Source organism: Macaca fascicularis, chromosome 15, assembly GCF_037993035.2.
Source record: "Macaca fascicularis isolate 582-1 chromosome 15, T2T-MFA8v1.1".
In the NCBI taxonomy this organism is placed as follows: Eukaryota; Metazoa; Chordata; class Mammalia; order Primates; family Cercopithecidae; genus Macaca; species Macaca fascicularis.
In genome coordinates, this window is record NC_088389.1 from 126456969 (window position 1) to 126474458 (window position 17490).

The following is a 17490-nucleotide window of genomic DNA, read 5'->3' on the forward strand; positions in this document are numbered from 1 at the left end:
GACCGTGTCAGCTGAATCATTCTTTGGGTTTTGCTCATTTATTATTTGTATTTATGTGAATGGTGCTATAGAATTAATTAATGTATCCATTCAACAAGTATTTATTGAGCAACTACTTGAATTGGGCCAAGTGTTACTAAAGAACGGAGGGGAAGGGATGTGAAGATTTATACATGCCCCTTTTCCCTGAAGACTGAGAAAGAATACACTCTTAAATCATCATCTCAATGAAGACAGGTAATGAAAGAATTAGTCATTATGTAGTTTTGCTCTTTTCTTCATTTAAATAGCATCAGTTTGAAAGAATTGTGTGTTGGAAATGTCACTCGATCATTCCTATACAAAATGAATAATTTGGACTGGGCGCAGTGGCTCATGTCTGTAATCCCAGCACTTTGGGGAGGCCATGGCGGGCGGATTACTGTAGGTCAGGAGTTCAAGGCCAGCCTTGCAAACATGGTGATGCCCCGTCTCTACTAAAAGTACAAAATTAGCCAGGCATGTTGGCATGCACCTGTAATCTCAGCTACTCAGGAAGCTGAGGCAGGAGAATCGCTTGAACCAGAGGTTGCACTGAGCAGAGATTGCACCCTGCACTCCTGCCTGGGTGAAAGAGTGAGACTCCATCTCAAAAATATATATATGAACGAATAAGTTTTCCAATATCTGGTGAAAATAATCTGTCTTATGGTGTGTCTTTTCTTTGTGTGTGTGTGTGTGTGTGTGTGTGTGTTTTAACCTTTAAAAGAAACAATAGGGAAAAGGGTCATTTTGGTATGTAACTGATCATCTATAAGTATATGTTAATAATTCACTGAAAACCCTATCTCTACTAAAATATATCTAAAGGAAAAGGTCTACATTTCAATTAATTCTACGTCTCTAATTTGGATCTCTAGCTATCCCAGAGGATATAATTTAAAATAAGATTTCTTGTTTATTCTCGGTAAGAAGTAATTACAGAGCACCTTTAAGATGAGTATTGCTTCTTAAATTGAAGGCACTAAAGATAAAGATTGCTAAATATTTCGGGAACTAGATTTAATTGTGTGACTTGAACTGAAAAGCATTCTAATTTTCCATTCATTTATGGGTGCTGGGGAAGAACTGCTTTGACATGAATGTATAATAGAATTTGAATGTCGGTCTTAAATTTTGGGGAGTTGTTCTCAGTTTGCTCTTGGAATTTATTATTGTAATACTGTCATTAGGTAGCTTGTTGGAAGCAGCTAATATGTGAAAGTGAAGCATCTTAACATGTATCTCTTTTCTGACAATGAACTGTCAAAAAAGCTTTGAGTGTAGCTAACAAACACAACTGAGGCTGGGATTTTTTTTTTTTTTTTTTTTGAGACGGAGTCTCGCTGTGTCTCCCAGGCTGGAGTGCAGTGGCGTGATCTCGGCTCACTGCAAGCTCCGCCTCCCGGGTTCCCGCCATTCTCCCGCCTCAGCCTCCCAAGTAGCTGGGACTACAGGCGCCCGCCACCACGCCCCGCTAGTTTTTTGTATTTTTAGTAGAGACGGGGTTTCACCATGTTAGCCAGGATGGTCTCGATCTCCTGACTTCGTGATCCACCCGCCTCGGCCTCCCAAAGTGCTGGGATTACAGGCTTGAGCCACCGCGCCCGGCGAGGCTGGGATTTTAACTCCACTATTAATATATTCTAATTTTAAACTACTGTAACTGAAAGGGCGTACAGCACTAATTCAATCCAGATACGTTTGAGTGCGTTTGATAGTCTCATCCTTGCAACAGCTGCTGAAAAAGATGTGGTAGAGATTTCAGACTGGACCACTGACGTCTGGGAATTGACACTAGCACGCAGACTGGGTCAGGCAAGGTATAGCCTGGTGCCGCCAGCTGGTTTGCATGGAAGACCTTATCCGTGAAAGTCAGAGAGAGTCAAACAAGATGGGTGCCTCTGAATGAATGGGATCCTTGGAAAGGAGGTTTGAACTAGGTTTTAAAGATCCTCATATTTTCCCCTCCACAACCAGAAGGAACCGTTCTGGATCACAGCAACGTAAGAGTCTGCTTTCTGCTTCTCGACAGCGCCATTGCCCCTGTGGTGGCAGTTGTGTGGTGGGTGATAGCTGGGAGTGGGAATGGACTCTACTCCAGCATGAGGGAAAGATTCTTTTCCAGCTTCCCCAGATCCATCCCACATTGCTCTTGTATTCTGCCACTAACAAGCATTAAGATATCACATTAAACCTGAAGTAAGGAACAGCTTTGCTCCAAAATGAAAAAAAAAAAAATTTAATGAAATCTGTCTTACTGAGGAAGGCAGGAAAAGGACCTCAAAGCATCCCTTATCCATGGGGGCCTTTTCAGGTAGCATTGATCAGATTTTTAGAGCTTAAATTTATAGATTCAGAAGACAACCATTTCCTGCCACAGTGCTAACAGAATTTTTTCTTAATATGAGAGTTTTGGGAGTTCTGAAAATAAAGATATGTGGGATATTCTGAAAGCTAACCAGTAATTCCCAATAAACTCAGATCTTTTTTTTTTTTTTTAATCAAAGCTCTGGATTAAGAATTCTTATTTAAATTTTTTTTTTTTTTTTTTTTGAGACACAGTCTTCCTGTGTTGGCCAGGCTGGCATGCAGTGACACAGTCATAGCAGCCTCCATTTCCTGTACTTGTGATCCTCCTGAGTAGCTGAGACTACAGGTGCACGCCAACCTGCCCAGCTAATTAAAAAAAAATTTTTAGTAGGCAGGACACGGTGGCTCACGCCTGTAATCCCAGCACTTTGGGAGGCTGAGGCGGGCAAATCATCTGAGGTCGAGAGTTCGAGACCAGTCTGACCAACATGGAGACACCCCGTCTCTACTAAAAATACAAAATTAGCTGGGCATGGTGGCATGTGCCTGTAATCCCAGCTCCTTGGGAGGCTGAGGCAGGAGAATCACTTGAACCTGGGAGGTAGAGGTTGCGGTGAGCCGAGATCATGCCATTGCACTCCAGCCTAGGTAACAAGTGCGAAACTCCATCTCCAAAAAATAAAAAAAAAAAAAAAGCACACAAAAAAGCTTTTTTTTTTTTCCCCCTGAGACGGAGCCTCGCTCTGTCTCCCAGGCTGGAGTGCAGTGGCGCGATCTTGGCTCACTGCAAGCTCCACCTCCCGGGTTCACGCCATTCTTCTGCCTCAGCCTCCCAAGTATCTGGGACTACAGGCAACCGCCACCACGCCTGCTAATTTTTTTGTATTTTTTAGTAGAGATGGGGTTTCACCATGTTAGCCAGAGCAGTGCTGGGATTACAGGCATGATCCACTGCGCCCGGCCCAAAATAACTTTTAGTAGAGATGAGGTCTCACTCCGTTGCCCAGGTGGTCTAGAACTCCTGGGCTCAAGCTATCCTCCTGCCCAGGCTTCCCGAAGTGCTGGGATTACAAGCATGAGCACTGCACCTGGCTGGAACTCTTGGTTTAAAATGATTTCAGAGAACAAATAATATTCTTTTTTTTTTTTTTTTGAGATGGAGTCTTGCTCTGTTGCCCAGGCTAGAGTACAGTTGTGTGATCTTGGCTCACTGCAACCTCCGCCTCCCGGGTTCAAGCGATTCTCCTGCCTCAGCCTCCTGAGTAGCTGGGATTACCACATGTCACCACACTGGTTTATTTTTGTATTTTTAGTTGAAATGGGGTTTTGCCATGTAGACCAGGCAGGTCTTGAACTTTTGACCTCTGCCCACCTCAGCCTCCCAAAGTGCTGGGATTACAGGCATGAGCCACCATGCCCGGGTAACAAATATTATTTTAATATGGAGACTTATGAATGTAAATATTAAGTTTTGTCCTTTAATGGTATAAAAGCTATTTTTTAGAAAAAGCTGATTTTTTGGGTACCTGTTACACATCCCATTGAACGTAACACAAGCAGTGCTGCTTTGTTGTAACTATTTGTTTTTGAAAAAAAATTCTTTTTGAGGCAAAGTTTCGCTCTTGTTGCGCAGGCTGGAGTGCAGTGGCTCAATCTCGCCTCACTGCAACCTCTGCCTCCCGGGTTCAAACGATTCTCCTGCCTCAGCCTCCCGAAGTGCTGAGATGACAGGCGTGAGCCACCGCCCCTGGCCCTTGAAATATTTTACTGAAACTAAGTAGGCACATATATGTCTGCAGTCAGTGTCTTGCTTTGCGTTCCCCAGAACAGATGCTGAGTCAAGGGTCCAGTGCAAGTACTTCCTTGGGGAGTGATCCCAGGAAGCACTCACAGGGGAGTGGGGAAGTGAGATGGTAAGGAAAGGCTAGCCACAAATGGCTCATTATCAGGCAGGTGACTACTGTGGGAATGGAGTTAGAGGCTGCAGGGGAATCCTGGGAGCCAGTATAGGAGACATGCTGCAGAGTTATCCTCACTGAGGTGTGGGATATTTATATGCCAGTCACTTACCCCTGCTTGAGGCTTGGCTAGGGAGTGGGGAGTGATCATTTTCAAGTCCTGTGACAGGAGGCAAAATGGACTCTTTAGGCCAGAGGAAGCCCTGAAAGAAATACTGGTGCAATTGGAAATTGTGCTGCAATTGGGGAGGAGATAAGACTGGTTCTTAATAGCACCTGCTGCATTCCATTACGTTATTGTTATTTTTTCCCTCTGTGCTCTTAGTGCTATTATTGTAAGTTCTTAGCTGGTTCCCTCTCAACCATTATCCCTAAATTGGATGTGTTACTGTCACTATGTTGTGTCCTGGTAGGGCATTTTTGACAGTGAATGTTGAGAAAGCATATGCATGTGACAGGGCGGATTTGTTAGAAGCAATGGAAAGGTGAGTACTAAACTGACTGTTTAAAATGCAAGCCTCGGCCGAGCACGGGGGCTCACACCTGTAATCTTAGCACTTTGGGAGGCAGAGGTGGGTGGATCACCTGAGGTCAGGAGTTCGAGACCAGCCCGGCCAACATGGTGAAACCCCATCTCTACTAAAATACAAAAAAAGTAGCCGGGCATGGTGGCACGCGCCTATAATCCCAGCTACTTGGGAGGCTGAGGCAGGAGAATTGCTTGAACCCGGGAGGCAGAGGTTGCAGTGAGCTGAGGTTGCGGTGAGCTGAGTTTGCACCATTGCACTCCAGCCCGGGCAACAACAGTGAAACTCTGTCTCAAAATAATAGTAATAATAATAATAATAAATAAATGCAAGCTTCACGAGGCCTTTTCAAGGAAATGTTTAAGGAAACCAGGTAAAGATAAGTATGCAATTAAGGACTGTTGGAAGTTGTGTGATTTTTATGAAAGGCTTTATAAACATCACCGTACTTGGAGGTTTGACTAACAGTTGTGTGACTAGAATTATGGCCAGTGACAGGTCCTGACTTCAGTGAATGCGGAGCGACTGGAAAAGCTGAGCCATTGCCAGTGTAGCATGCCAGGAAAGGATCTCCACAGAGACTGCGGATTCCGTTCAAGTTCCATTTCCAGGAACTCCTCGTCCTCAGCTAGACAGAGTGTGTGCCTGTAAATTCGACCACTTTAAGTCTTTTATTTCGAACAAGGGCAGATAACAAATACTTAGGTACTCCTGGGAATGTTTCAAGGTGGATCTACTGGTTTAATTGTTTCAGGGTTTCTAATCTGTGTGTCACATGCTTACACGAAGCTAGGCAGTAGGGAGATCACAGGTTACCACGTGATATCACTCGGTGCTGTTTACTATCAGTACCTTTTTGGATGCTTTCCTCGCTATTAAAATCTTGTGCAGTGCCTTTTCATTTTTTCTTCAGAGATAATTCAGTCTGTTCTAGTGAAGGGGAAAAATAAGTCATACTGCTAATCTTGTAAGAAGTGGAATTTAACATGCTCAACTTTCACATGGGATCAAGATTCAATAATAAAAGCCTTGACATTGGAAGCATAATAATTTTAGAAATAATTTTTCTGCAGTTTCTCGAATGTCCGTGGGCAGCATTTAGAACGTCTTTGACTAAGTAGTGCCGGTCTTCCTCCCTTTTAAGCCTGCACTTGTGGTGCAACCAGGTTTCTAGTTTCATGACGCATTTATCATTGGCCTATGCCTGGCCCTTGGTTCAGCTTCCTGTATTTTTCAGACGTGACCAACTAGACAGCACTATACCTCTTCACCTAGAGTTGCTTTCTTTTTCTAAGTTTTTCATTTCATTTTATTTTTTTAATAGGTAATGTATGCATGTAGTTTAAAATTCAAAAGATTTACAAAAGAGTAAACAACATAGACTAAGGCACTTTCCTGTTTTCCCTCCCCATAATCTGTCAATATTACTAACGTCTTGTGTGTCTTACCAGAGATGTTCTGTGTATTTACGTGTGTACGTGTGTATGTGTGTGTGTGTGTGTATGTTTCCATCTCCTCAAATTACAGCACATAATTCTCATTGTTCTGCATCTTGGCTTTTTCACTGCTCTTAGGGTTACTCAGTGAGCACAGAATTGGAACAAAGGGAGATGGACGATCTTAACGGATGGTTAAGCTGCTGGTTTCCATCCAGTAGCTGGCTGGAGGCTGATGGTTTCAAGCTGCTCTAAGTTGAGATGTGGTGATAATAGCCTTGGTGTAGTCAGTGTCTCTTCAGTGCTAAGGCTCATGCTAAACCTGTGTCTCTCCCTAGCCCACAAATAAAGTTTCTATGATATAGGTGCTCATTACTTTTAAAAAAAGAACGCAGAGAGGAAAAAAAAAATCATCAGTGATCCTAATAGCATAAAATAGCTAACTCCAGTAGTTAGGTTAGACTCGGTTGTGTGGTGATATAGTTTGGCTTTGTCCCCACCCAAATCTCATGAATTGTAGCTCCCACGATTCCCACGGGTACTGGGAGGGACCCCGGTGGGAGGTCATTGAATCATGGGGGCAGGTCATTGAATCTTTCCTGTGCCGTTCTCACGATAGTGAATAAGTCTCATGAGATCTGATGGCTTTATAAAGGGGAGTTTCCCTGCACAAGTTCTCTTCCCTTGTCTGCTGCTATGTGAGACATTCTGCCACGATCCTGAGGCTTTCCAGCCACGCGGAACTCTGAGTCTGTTAAACCTCTTTCTTTTGTAAATTACCCAGTCTTGGGTATGTCCTTATCAGCAATGTGAAAACGGACTACTATATGTGTTAATAAAAAATAAGACCCCCAGATCTCAGCAGCTGAAAATACAAATGTAATTCTTGTTTTTTGCAGAGGTGCTGTGCTTCAGCAGGGAACTGTGCTTGTTGTGACTGCTTGGGGAACATGGGCTGATGAGCAGCATCTTCTCAGTATTACCGGTCCCTGTGCAGAGGGAAAAGAGCTGTGGAAGGTCTGGAATTAACATTTAGATGCCTTTTTCCACTCATAGCTCACTGGCCAGAAGTAATCAAATGGCTCCACCCAATAGGCAATGTGCCTGTTAGGTAGGGAGCCAGAAATATTTGGTGAACAGCACTAATGACTACCACAGTTAGGTTTTTTTTTTTTCTTTTTTTTTTGCGACTGAGTCTCGCTCTGTCACCCAGGTTTAAGTGCAGTGGCGCGATCCCGGCTCACTGCAAGCTCCGCCTCCTGGGTTCATGTCATTCTCCTGCCTCAGCCTCCCAAGCAGCTGGGACTACAGGTGCCTGCCACCACACCCAGCTAATTTTTTGTATTTTTAGTGGAGACGGGATTTCACAGTGTTAGCCGGAATTATCTCAATCTCCTGACCTAGTGATCCGCCTGCCTCAGCCTCCCAATTTTTTTTTTTTTTTTGAGACAGTGTCTTGCTCTGTCACCCAGGCTGGAGTGCAATGGCGCGATCTCGGCTCGGGGGTTTAAGTGATTCTCCTGCCTCAGCCTCCCGAGTAACTGGGACTACAGGCACCCGCCACCACACCCAGCTAATTTTTGTAGTTTTAGTAGGTAGGGTTTCACCATGTTGCCCAGGCTGGTCTCAAACTCCTGACCTCAAGTGATCTGCTGCCTTGGCCTCCCAAAGTGCTGGGTTTACAGGTGTGCCATGCCCAGCTCTTTTGTAAGTTTTTTTTTTTTTGTTTTTGAGATGGAGTGTCTTTCTGTCACCAGGCTGGAGTGCAGTGGTGCAATCTCGGCTCACTGCACCCTCTGTCTCCCGGGTTCAAGCAATTCTCCTGCCTCAGCCTCCTGAGTAGTTGGGACTACAGGTATGCACCACCACGCCCAGCTAATTTTTGTATTTTTAGTAGAGACGGGGTTTCACCATGTTGGCCAGGATGGTCTCAATTTCTCTACCTCGTGATCTGCCTGCCTTGGCCTCACAAAGTGCTGGGATTACAGGTTGTGAGCCACTGCACCTGACCCCACAGTTAGGTTTTTAGATTGTTCAGAGCATGTTTAGATACACAGCTATGTGTATAGAGAAATACACTTACTTTTTTTTTTGAGAAGTCTTGCTCTGTCGCATACACTTTCACATCAACAAGATAAATATTCCAAGTACTATTATATCATTACTTTTTTCCTATTTCATATAATGTAGTGGAATATTTTATTGTCATAAACACTTCTAAACATGGATATCTTTTTTTAGTGGATGCATACTGTTCCATTATATGGTTGCATAATAATCTATTTCCTTGTGTGTCCTCTACTGAGCAAAATGTACATAAATTCATTTGCATAACATTGGGTAGAAAATTTTAGGAGTTGTGGACACCATCCCTAGCCAAGCCATGGCTTGCTGTTACAGTTTATAGGTTATAAACACAAGCGCTAGGCCGGGTGCGGTGCCTCATGCCTGTAATCCCAGCAATTTGGGAAGCTGAGGTAGGTGGATCACTTGAGGTCAGGAGTTTAAGACCAGCCTGGCCAATATGGTAAAACCCTGTCTCTACTAAAAATACAAAAATTAGCCGGGCTTGGTGGTGCACACCTGTAATCCCAGCTACTCGGGAGGCTGAGGCGGGAGAATCGCTCGAGCTTGGGAGGCGGAGGTTGCAGTGAGCCAAGATCGCACCATTGCGCTCCAGCCTGTACGACAGAGTAAGACCCCATCTCAAAAAACAAAAACAAAAACATAAGCTCTGTTTAGAATACTCTCTCCTTATCCCATTAATCTCCCTCATAAGATACCTTTTAATAACTTTTTACACTTGATATTTTGGTAGGTAAATAAATTCACATGGTTCTGAGAATAAGTATAAAGTGAACAGCCTCTCATCAGCCCCTCCTTGTCCTCATCCGTCCAGTTCTTCTCACTCCTGCTATCCCTCACAGATTTTAAGTTTTCATTTCCCTCCAGAGTTTTTTTTTTTTTTAATGTATTTGCATAAAATAGATAATTTTTTTTTTTTTGTAGTAGAGATGGGCTCTTGTTATATTGTGCAGGCTGGTCTCAAACTTCTGGCCTCAAGTGGTTCTCCCACCTCAGCCTACCAAAGTGCTGGGATTACAGGTGTGAGCCACCATGCTCAGCCAAGATTCTTTAAAAAATTATTATTTTACCCTTTTTATTTTGGGATAAATTTAGATTTATAGAAAAGTTACATTTAGAAATAATGGCCGGGTACGGTGGCTCATGCCTGTAATCCCAGCACTTTGGGAGGCCAAGGTGGATGGATCACAAGGTCAAGAAATTGAGAGCATCCTGGTCAACATGGTGAAACCCTGTGTCTCCTAAAAATACAAAAATTAGCTGGGTGTGGTGGTGCGCGCCTGTAGTCCCAGCTACTTCGGAGGGTGAGGCAGGAGAATCGCTTGAACCTGGGAGGTGGAAGTTGTAATAAGCTGCGATCGCACCACTGCACTCCAGCCTGGCGACAGAGAGAGATTCCGTCTCAAAAAAAAGAGAAGAAAAGTTACAGAAATAATACAGAGAGCTCACCCAGTTTCCTGAAATGAAAACATCTTATGTTGCCATAGTGTATTTGTCACAACTAAGAAGCTAACATCATTGTGAATTATTAGCTAAACTCTAGATTTTATTTGGATTTCCCCAGGTTTTTCATTAATATCTTTTTTCTGCTCCTGGATACAGTCCAGGACACTACATTGCATTAAACAGATTCTCTTCGAATTGAGAGATAGCTTGTGCTCCACATGGCTCTGCACTTACTGTTCTCAACTGATGATGTCATAATTCATTGATTCCAAAATCCAATATAATGTTACTATTATTTTTGCTTACTTTTTTTTTTTTTTTGAGACGGAGTTTCACTCTTGTTGCCCAGATTGGAGTGCAATGGCGTGATCTCGGCTCACCACAACCTCCGCCTCCTGGTTCAAGTGATTCTTCTGCCTCAGCTTCTCGAGTAGCTGGGATTACAGGCACCCACCACGATGCCTGGCTAATTTTTTGTATTTTTAGTAGAGATAGGGTTTCACCATGTTGGCCAGGCTGGTCTTGAACTCCTGACCTCAGGTGATCCGCCCACCTTGGCCTCCGAAAGTGCTGGGATTATAGGCGTGAGCCCCCACACCCAGCTTTAAGTACTTCTAAGAAAGGAGAAATGCTGCCAATTATAATTGTAAGTTACTGGTTATAAGATATGGCATAATTTCAGAGATATTCAAATGTGAGAAAAGTACATTTTAGATTTGATGGAATATGATACATCTTGGAAAGATTTCAACTTTATTTCACAGAATTTTCTCATTATTTTTGTACCTACATAGAATTTCACTTTATAATATACAAAAGATCTTTAAGCAATCCCTTGTTGATGCTCATGTGGATTGTTTTCTGTCTTTAGGTATGAAAATGCTGTATTTAATAATCTGGTACCTATATGTCATTTCACATATATACAGATGTGTATCAGAGTGGCATTCCAAAAGTGCACTGCTGAGTTAGAGGTATATGTATTTGTAATTTTGATGGAAGATCTACCAATTTACAGTCCCACTAGCAATGTATGAGAGTACTTTTTTTTTTTAATAACGTCACAAATAGGCCAGATGCAGTGGCTCACACCTGTAATCCCAGCACTTTGGGAGGCCCAGGCAGGTGGATCACAAGGTCAGAAGTTCAAAACCAGCCTGGCCAAGATGGTGAAACCCCATCTCTACTAAAAAATATAAAAATTAGCTGGGCGCAGTGGCAGGTGCTTGTAATCCCCACTACTCAGGAGGCTGAGGCAGGAGAATTGCTTGAACTCAGGCGGCAGAGGTTGCGGTGAGCCAAGATCGTGCCACTGCACTCCAGCCTGGGCGACATAATGAGACTCCATCTCAAAAAAAAAACTTCACAAAGTGTGTTACCAAACTTTTAGATTTTTGTCAATCTAATAGGTAGAAAATTAGAGTCTCATTTGTATTTCATTTGTATTTTCATTTGTATTTCTCTTTTGAGTATAGATTGAGTTTCTGAAAACTGGCCATAAATATTCTTTGTGCATTGTTCTGTTGGGCTATTGGCTGTTTCCAATTTTTATGTTATTATCTGTGATGAATTACAAATGTATTTTCTTTTTGTCGTTTACCTTTTGATTTGCTTATACTTGGTTAGTGCTTCGTGTTTGCCACACAAAGTTTATAGCTGACTCTGTTACTCTTTTCTGTTACGGCTTCTGGATTTTAAGCCATAATTGTACTCAACAGATTTATTGAGGAGTTCCTCTATGTTTTCTTCCATTTCTCCCATCCTAGCCTTCACACTATTGTCCTCATGAATTTTACTTTTACATATATCATAAATCTGTTACTTTTGTTAATTACTTTTGTCAAAATAATCGTCTTTTAAATGAGGACAATACTTAAACATTTGTCCACGTAGTAGTTAGCATTTCTAGGGCCATTCATTCCATGGTATAAATACAGATTTCCAGCTGGCATTTTCCTTCTACCTGGAAGACGTCTTTTAACATTTTTTAGGGTGTAGATCTGCTAGTGATGAACTGTTTCCTTCTGAACATCTAAAAATGTCTTCATTGTGCCTTTGTTGTTGAAGATTTTTGTTTAGTGGTGAACTCTAGGTTGACATTTTTCATTTTTTTTCTTTCAATACTTTAAAGATGTTTCTCTCCTGTTTTTTTTGTTTGTTTGTTTGTTTGTTTTCTTTCCAAACAAGGTCTTTCTTTGTTACCTTGGCTGGAGTGCAATGACACAATCTCGGCTCACTGCAACCTCTGCCTCCTGGGTTCAGACGATTCTCCTGCCTCAGCCTCCTGAGTAGCTGGGGTCACAGGCATGTGCCACCACGCTCAGCTAATTTTTGTGTTTTTAGTAGAGACGGTTTCACCATGTTGGCCAGGCTCATCTCGAACTCTTGACCTCAGGTGATCCACCTGCCGCGGCCTCCCAAAGAACTGGGATGACAGGCATGAGCCACTGCACCTGGTCCTCTCCTGTCTTGTCGCTTGAATTGGTAGCAACAATAAATCTGATAGCCTTCTTTGTTTCCCTGTGTGTAATATTTTTTTTTTCTCTGACTGCTTTTAAGATTTTCTCTTGTTGGCTTTGAGCAGTTTGTGATGTGCATTGGTGTGGTTTTCTTTATGTTTCATGTGCTTGAGATTGGTTGAACTTCTTGGATCTGTGTGCTTACAGAATTCATCAGTTTAGAAAGCTCTCAGCCATTATTTATGTAAATATTTTTTCTGCCTCCTTCTCCTTAACATACAAATATCTGCTTATTAGACCATTTTTACGTTATTGTACAGCTCACTCTTATGCTTTTTTTTTTTTTTTTTTTAAAGATAAGGAAGGTCTCCCTCCGTTGTCCAGGCGGCAGTGTAGTGGTATGATCATAGCCCACTGCAGCCTCGACCTCCTGGATTCAAGTGATCCTCCCACCTCAGCCTCCTGTAGCTGGGACTACAGGCACACGCCACCACTCCTGGCTAATTTTTGTATTTTTTGGTAGAGACAGGATTTCACCATCTTGTCCAGGCTGGTCTCCAACTCCTGGGCTCAAGCAATCCTCCCTCCTTGGCCTTCTAAAATGCTGGGATTATAGGAGTGAGCCACTATGCCTGGCCTTCACTTTTTTGTATTGTTTTCCCCTCTCTTTTCATTTGTATAGTTTCTAATGCTGTGCCTTTAAGTTCACTAATCTTTTCTTATGTCTTATCTGCCATTAGTCCTATCCAGTGTATTTTTCATCTCATAATTGTAGTTTTTATTTTCAGAAAAGTTCAGTTTGGGCCATTTTTATATCTTTCATGTCTTTTTTTTTTTTTTTTTTTGAGATGGAGTCTTGCTCTGTCTCCCAGCAAGCTGTAGTGTCATAGCGCAATCTCGGCTGACTATGACGTCCGCCTCCTGGGTTCAAGCAGTTCTCCTGTCCAGCCTCCTGAGTAGCTGGAACTACAGGTCTGCACCACCATGCCCAGATAATTTTTGTATTTTTAGTAGAGACAGGATTTCACCATGTTGGCCAGGCCAGTCTCAAACTCCTGACCTCATGATCTGCCCCCCTCAGCCTCCCAGTGCTGAGATTACAGGCATGAGCCACTATGCCCAGCCTTTTTTCTTTTTTTTAATAGCAGCTCTAATTCATATACCATGCAGTTCACCAACTTAAAATGTATATTTCAATGGTGTGTTTGTTGAAAGTTATATTTTACATAGTATTCAAATGTTATTTAATTTTAAATATTTTTAAAGCTTTTTCAAATAATAGAATATTTGTAGAGTTGTGTACCTGTTACCATGATCTGATTTTAATGTATTTTCATTATCCCCTCAAAAATGCTTATACCCAGTAGCAGCTGTTCCCTTCCCCTCGCCTCTCCCAGCTAGGTGCAACTACAAACCTACTTTCTCTCACTACATGTTTCCTATTTTGAATATTTCATATAAATGAGATCTTACTATTTGTGTTCTTCTGTTCCTGGTTTCTTTTCACACAGCATGTTTGTGAGGTCCACCTATTTGGTAGTATGTATTAGTACTTACTCCGTTTTATGGCTGAATACTGCATTGTATGATGGTATCATATTTTGTTTATCAGTTGATGAACATTCAAGCTGTTTCTCCGTTTAGGCTATTATGACTAGTGCTGTTATGAACATTCACATGCAAGTTTTTATGTGGGCGTGTATAGGTAGATGCCTATCTTACTGAATATATGGAATAAGTTACAGTAACTTTTAGTGTGTTTCTCTGCTAATTCCAACTGTGTATCAGTTCTGTGTCTGTTTTGGTTGATTATTTTCTTCTTTACGGGTCATGCTTTTCTGCTTCTTTGTATGCCTGGCAATCTTGGATTGGATGCTGAATTTTACTTCATGGGTGTTAAATATTTTTGTATTGTTATAAATCTTGAACTTTGTTCAGAGACGTAGTTAAGTTACTTAAACAGTCTGATACTTTCAGATCTTGCTTTTGTGATTTGTTAGGCAGACCTGGACCAATGCTTAGCTGAGGGCTAATCTTTCTTTTTTTTTTTCTTTTGAGACGGAGTCTCACTCTCCCTCCAGGCTGGAGTGCAGTGGTGTGATCTCAGCTCACTGCAACCTCCGCCTCCCGGGTTCAAGCATTTCTTCTGCTTCAGCCTCCTGAGTAGCTGGGACTACAGGTGCCCACCACCACACCCAGCTAGTTTTTGTATTTTAGTAGAGACGGGGTTTCACCATCTTGGCCAGGATGGTCTGTGTCTCTTGACCTCGTGATCCGTCCACCGCAGACTCCCAAAGTGCTGGGATTACAGGCGTGAGCCACCGCGCCTGGCCAAGGGCTAATTATTATTTATTTCCTGAGCACTCCATCCAGTGCCCCATGATGACTTAGGAGTGCTGAGAACAAGCGCTTATCAGAGCCTGTATGATTCTGCTGTAATTCTTTCAGATGATTCTCTCCTGGGTTTTTTGTTTTGTTTTGTTTTGTTTTTTTGAGATAGCCTTGCTCTGTTGCCCAGGCTGGAGTGCAGTGGCGCAATCTCGGCTCACTGCAACCTCTGCCTCCCAGGTTCAAGTGATTCTCGTTCCTCAGCCTCCTGAGTAGCTGGGATTACAGGCATGCATCACCACACAGTGCCAATTTTTATGTTTTCAGTAAAGAAGGGATTTTTACATGTTGCCTAGGCGGGTCTTTTTTTTTTTTTTTTTTTTTTGAGACGGAGTCTCGCTCTGTCACCCAGGCTGGAGTGCAGTGGCCGGATCTCAGCTCACTGCAAGCTCCGCCTCCCGGGTTCACGCCATTCTCCGGCCTCAGCCTCCCAAGTAGCTGGGACTACAGGCGCCCGCCACTTCGCCCGGCTACTTTTTTGTATTTTTTAGTAGAGACGGGGTTTCACCGTGTTAGCCAGGATGGTCTCGATCTCCTGACCTCGTGATCCGCCCGTCTCGGCCTCCCAAAGTGCTGGGATTACAGGCTTGAGCCACCGCGCCCGGCCGCCTAGGCGGGTCTTAAACTCCTGGACTCAAGTGATCCACCTGCCTTGGCCTCCCAAAGTGCTGAGATTACAGGTGTGCACCACTGCGCCCACCCTCTTCTGGGTCTTTAGTAGTTTTCTCACTTGCATATTCTATGTTCTCTTGAATTCTGTTGGATACTTTGGACCCCTTGCAAATCTCTAGGGTTCTCTATTCTGTGCAGCTTTCTTCTCTTTGGTTACTCTGTCCTGGGAGCTCTTGCTGCCTTGATTTTCCCTGGACTCAGCTCCATGTCCTTAATTCAGGGCATCTGCCAGGTTCTGCCTCAGTTTACTCTCCGTGCAGCAGCGGTAAGCTGAGGCAGTTGCAGGGCTCACCTTTTTGTTTCCTGTGTCTCAGGGATTGCCTGTGTCCTTTGTTGCTTGATATCCAGTCTTGAAAAACATATAATGTATTTTGTTTTTTATAATTTAAGTTGCTTTTTCCGGAGGAATAGTAAATCTGGTTCCTGTCGCTCTATCTTGTCTAGTAGTGGAAATCTTGTGTTTTCTTATAGATTTTTTGTTTTTATTTTCTTACATCTAAATGTTTTCTTCATTTTAAGTGTACTCAGCTGTGAGGTCATAGAGTTACTTTATTTATCTTTTCAGATTGCTACCTGATACCATTTATTTACTTGACATCTAGTTTATCATCTTTATCATTTTTTACATTCCTGAATGTGTTCAGGTCTATCTTAGGACTTCTCTTGACTTCTCTTCTTTGTGTATGTCTGTCGGATGCCAGCAACTCTGTTTTAGTAACAGAGGCCTTTCAGTATCTTTACACATCCAGGTGTGCTAGCGCTTTTTAGAGTTTTTTTCCCCCCAGCTTTCTCTCAAACTCTTGTTTGTTCTTGCTTATTCTTCCATATGAACTTTAGGATCCACTTGTCTTCCATGAAGAAACACAAAATCCTGTTAATTATTTACATGAATTAGCCTAGGCAGAAAAAAATATTTATAATGGCTTGTGTGTTCACAAACATGGTATGGCTTGCCTTTTTTTTTTTTTTTTTTTTTTTTTTGAGACCACATCTTGCTCTGTCACCTGGGCTGGAGTGCAGTAGTGCCATCTCAGCTCACTGCAGCCTCTTCCTGGGTTCAAGAAATTCTCCTGCCTCAGTCTCCCAACCAGCTGGGACTACAGGCGCACGCCACTACGCCCAGCTAATTTTTGTATTTTTAGTAGAGATGGGGTTTCACCATCTTGGCCAGGATGGTCTCTATCTCTTGACCTTGTGATCCGCCTGCCTCGGCCTCCCAAAGTGCTGGGATTACAGGCATGAGCCACCACACCCGGCCATGGTATGGCTTTTTGACTGCTGAAGTCTTCTTTTGGGTCCCTCAGTAATATATTAAAATTTCATACCTGTCTTGCATATTACATGTTAAACTTTTTCTTAGATATTTAGGAACTACAAATGGGATTTTTATATTCTATTTTATTTCACGTACGAACCATTTTCTGAACAGTTAACTCTTACAGCAAACATTTTAATTTTATTTAACTTTGACTCCTCAGTGTTTGGAAATTAAAGACTGAGGAGTTATTGTAACCTCCATAATGCTACATTTACATTGTAGGTGAATACCAAATGGCCTTGTTTTTTTATTTAATAAAATTATAGGAATTAACCTTTCTGATCTTGTAGGTATTTTATCTTATTATAGCCCTTATAAATAAGACTTTATTAATATTCTTGTTTAGCGCCTGTTTTTTTGTTTTTGTTTTTGGTTGTTTGTTTTTGGTTTGTTTTTTGTTTTTGAGACAAAGTCTCACTCTGTTGCCCAAGCTGGAGTGCAGTGGCGTGATCTGGGCTCACTGCAACCTCCACCTCCCAGGTTCAAGTGATTCTCCAGCTTCAGCCTCCTAAGTAGCTGGGACTACAGGCACCTGCCACCATGCCGACTAATTTTTGTATTTTTAGTAGAAATGGGGTTTCACTATGTTGACCAGGCTGGTCTTGAAATCCTGATCTCGTGATCCACCCACCTCGGCCTCCCAAATTGCTGGGATTCAGGTGTGAGCTACTGTACCCGGCCGGCAACCTGTATTTGAAAGGTAAGTTAACAAAGCTGATGGTGAACATATTTCAGTAAATAGATTTCTTTGCTCGATAAGTACATAGGAATTTGCTCGAGAAGCAAAACAGCTTTTTAAAAACTGAAGGTTTGGCTGAGTGTGGTGGTTCACACCGGTAATCCCAGCACTCTTCCACACAGAGGCAGGTG

General features: G+C 42.5%; 1 protein-coding gene across 16 annotated transcripts in view; it reads left to right on the top strand.

Annotated features, from left to right (window-relative positions):
* Positions 1-17490, top strand: part of CDC14B (cell division cycle 14B) — a 128523-nt gene that overhangs the window by 10478 nt on the left and 100555 nt on the right. The window lies entirely within an intron of this gene.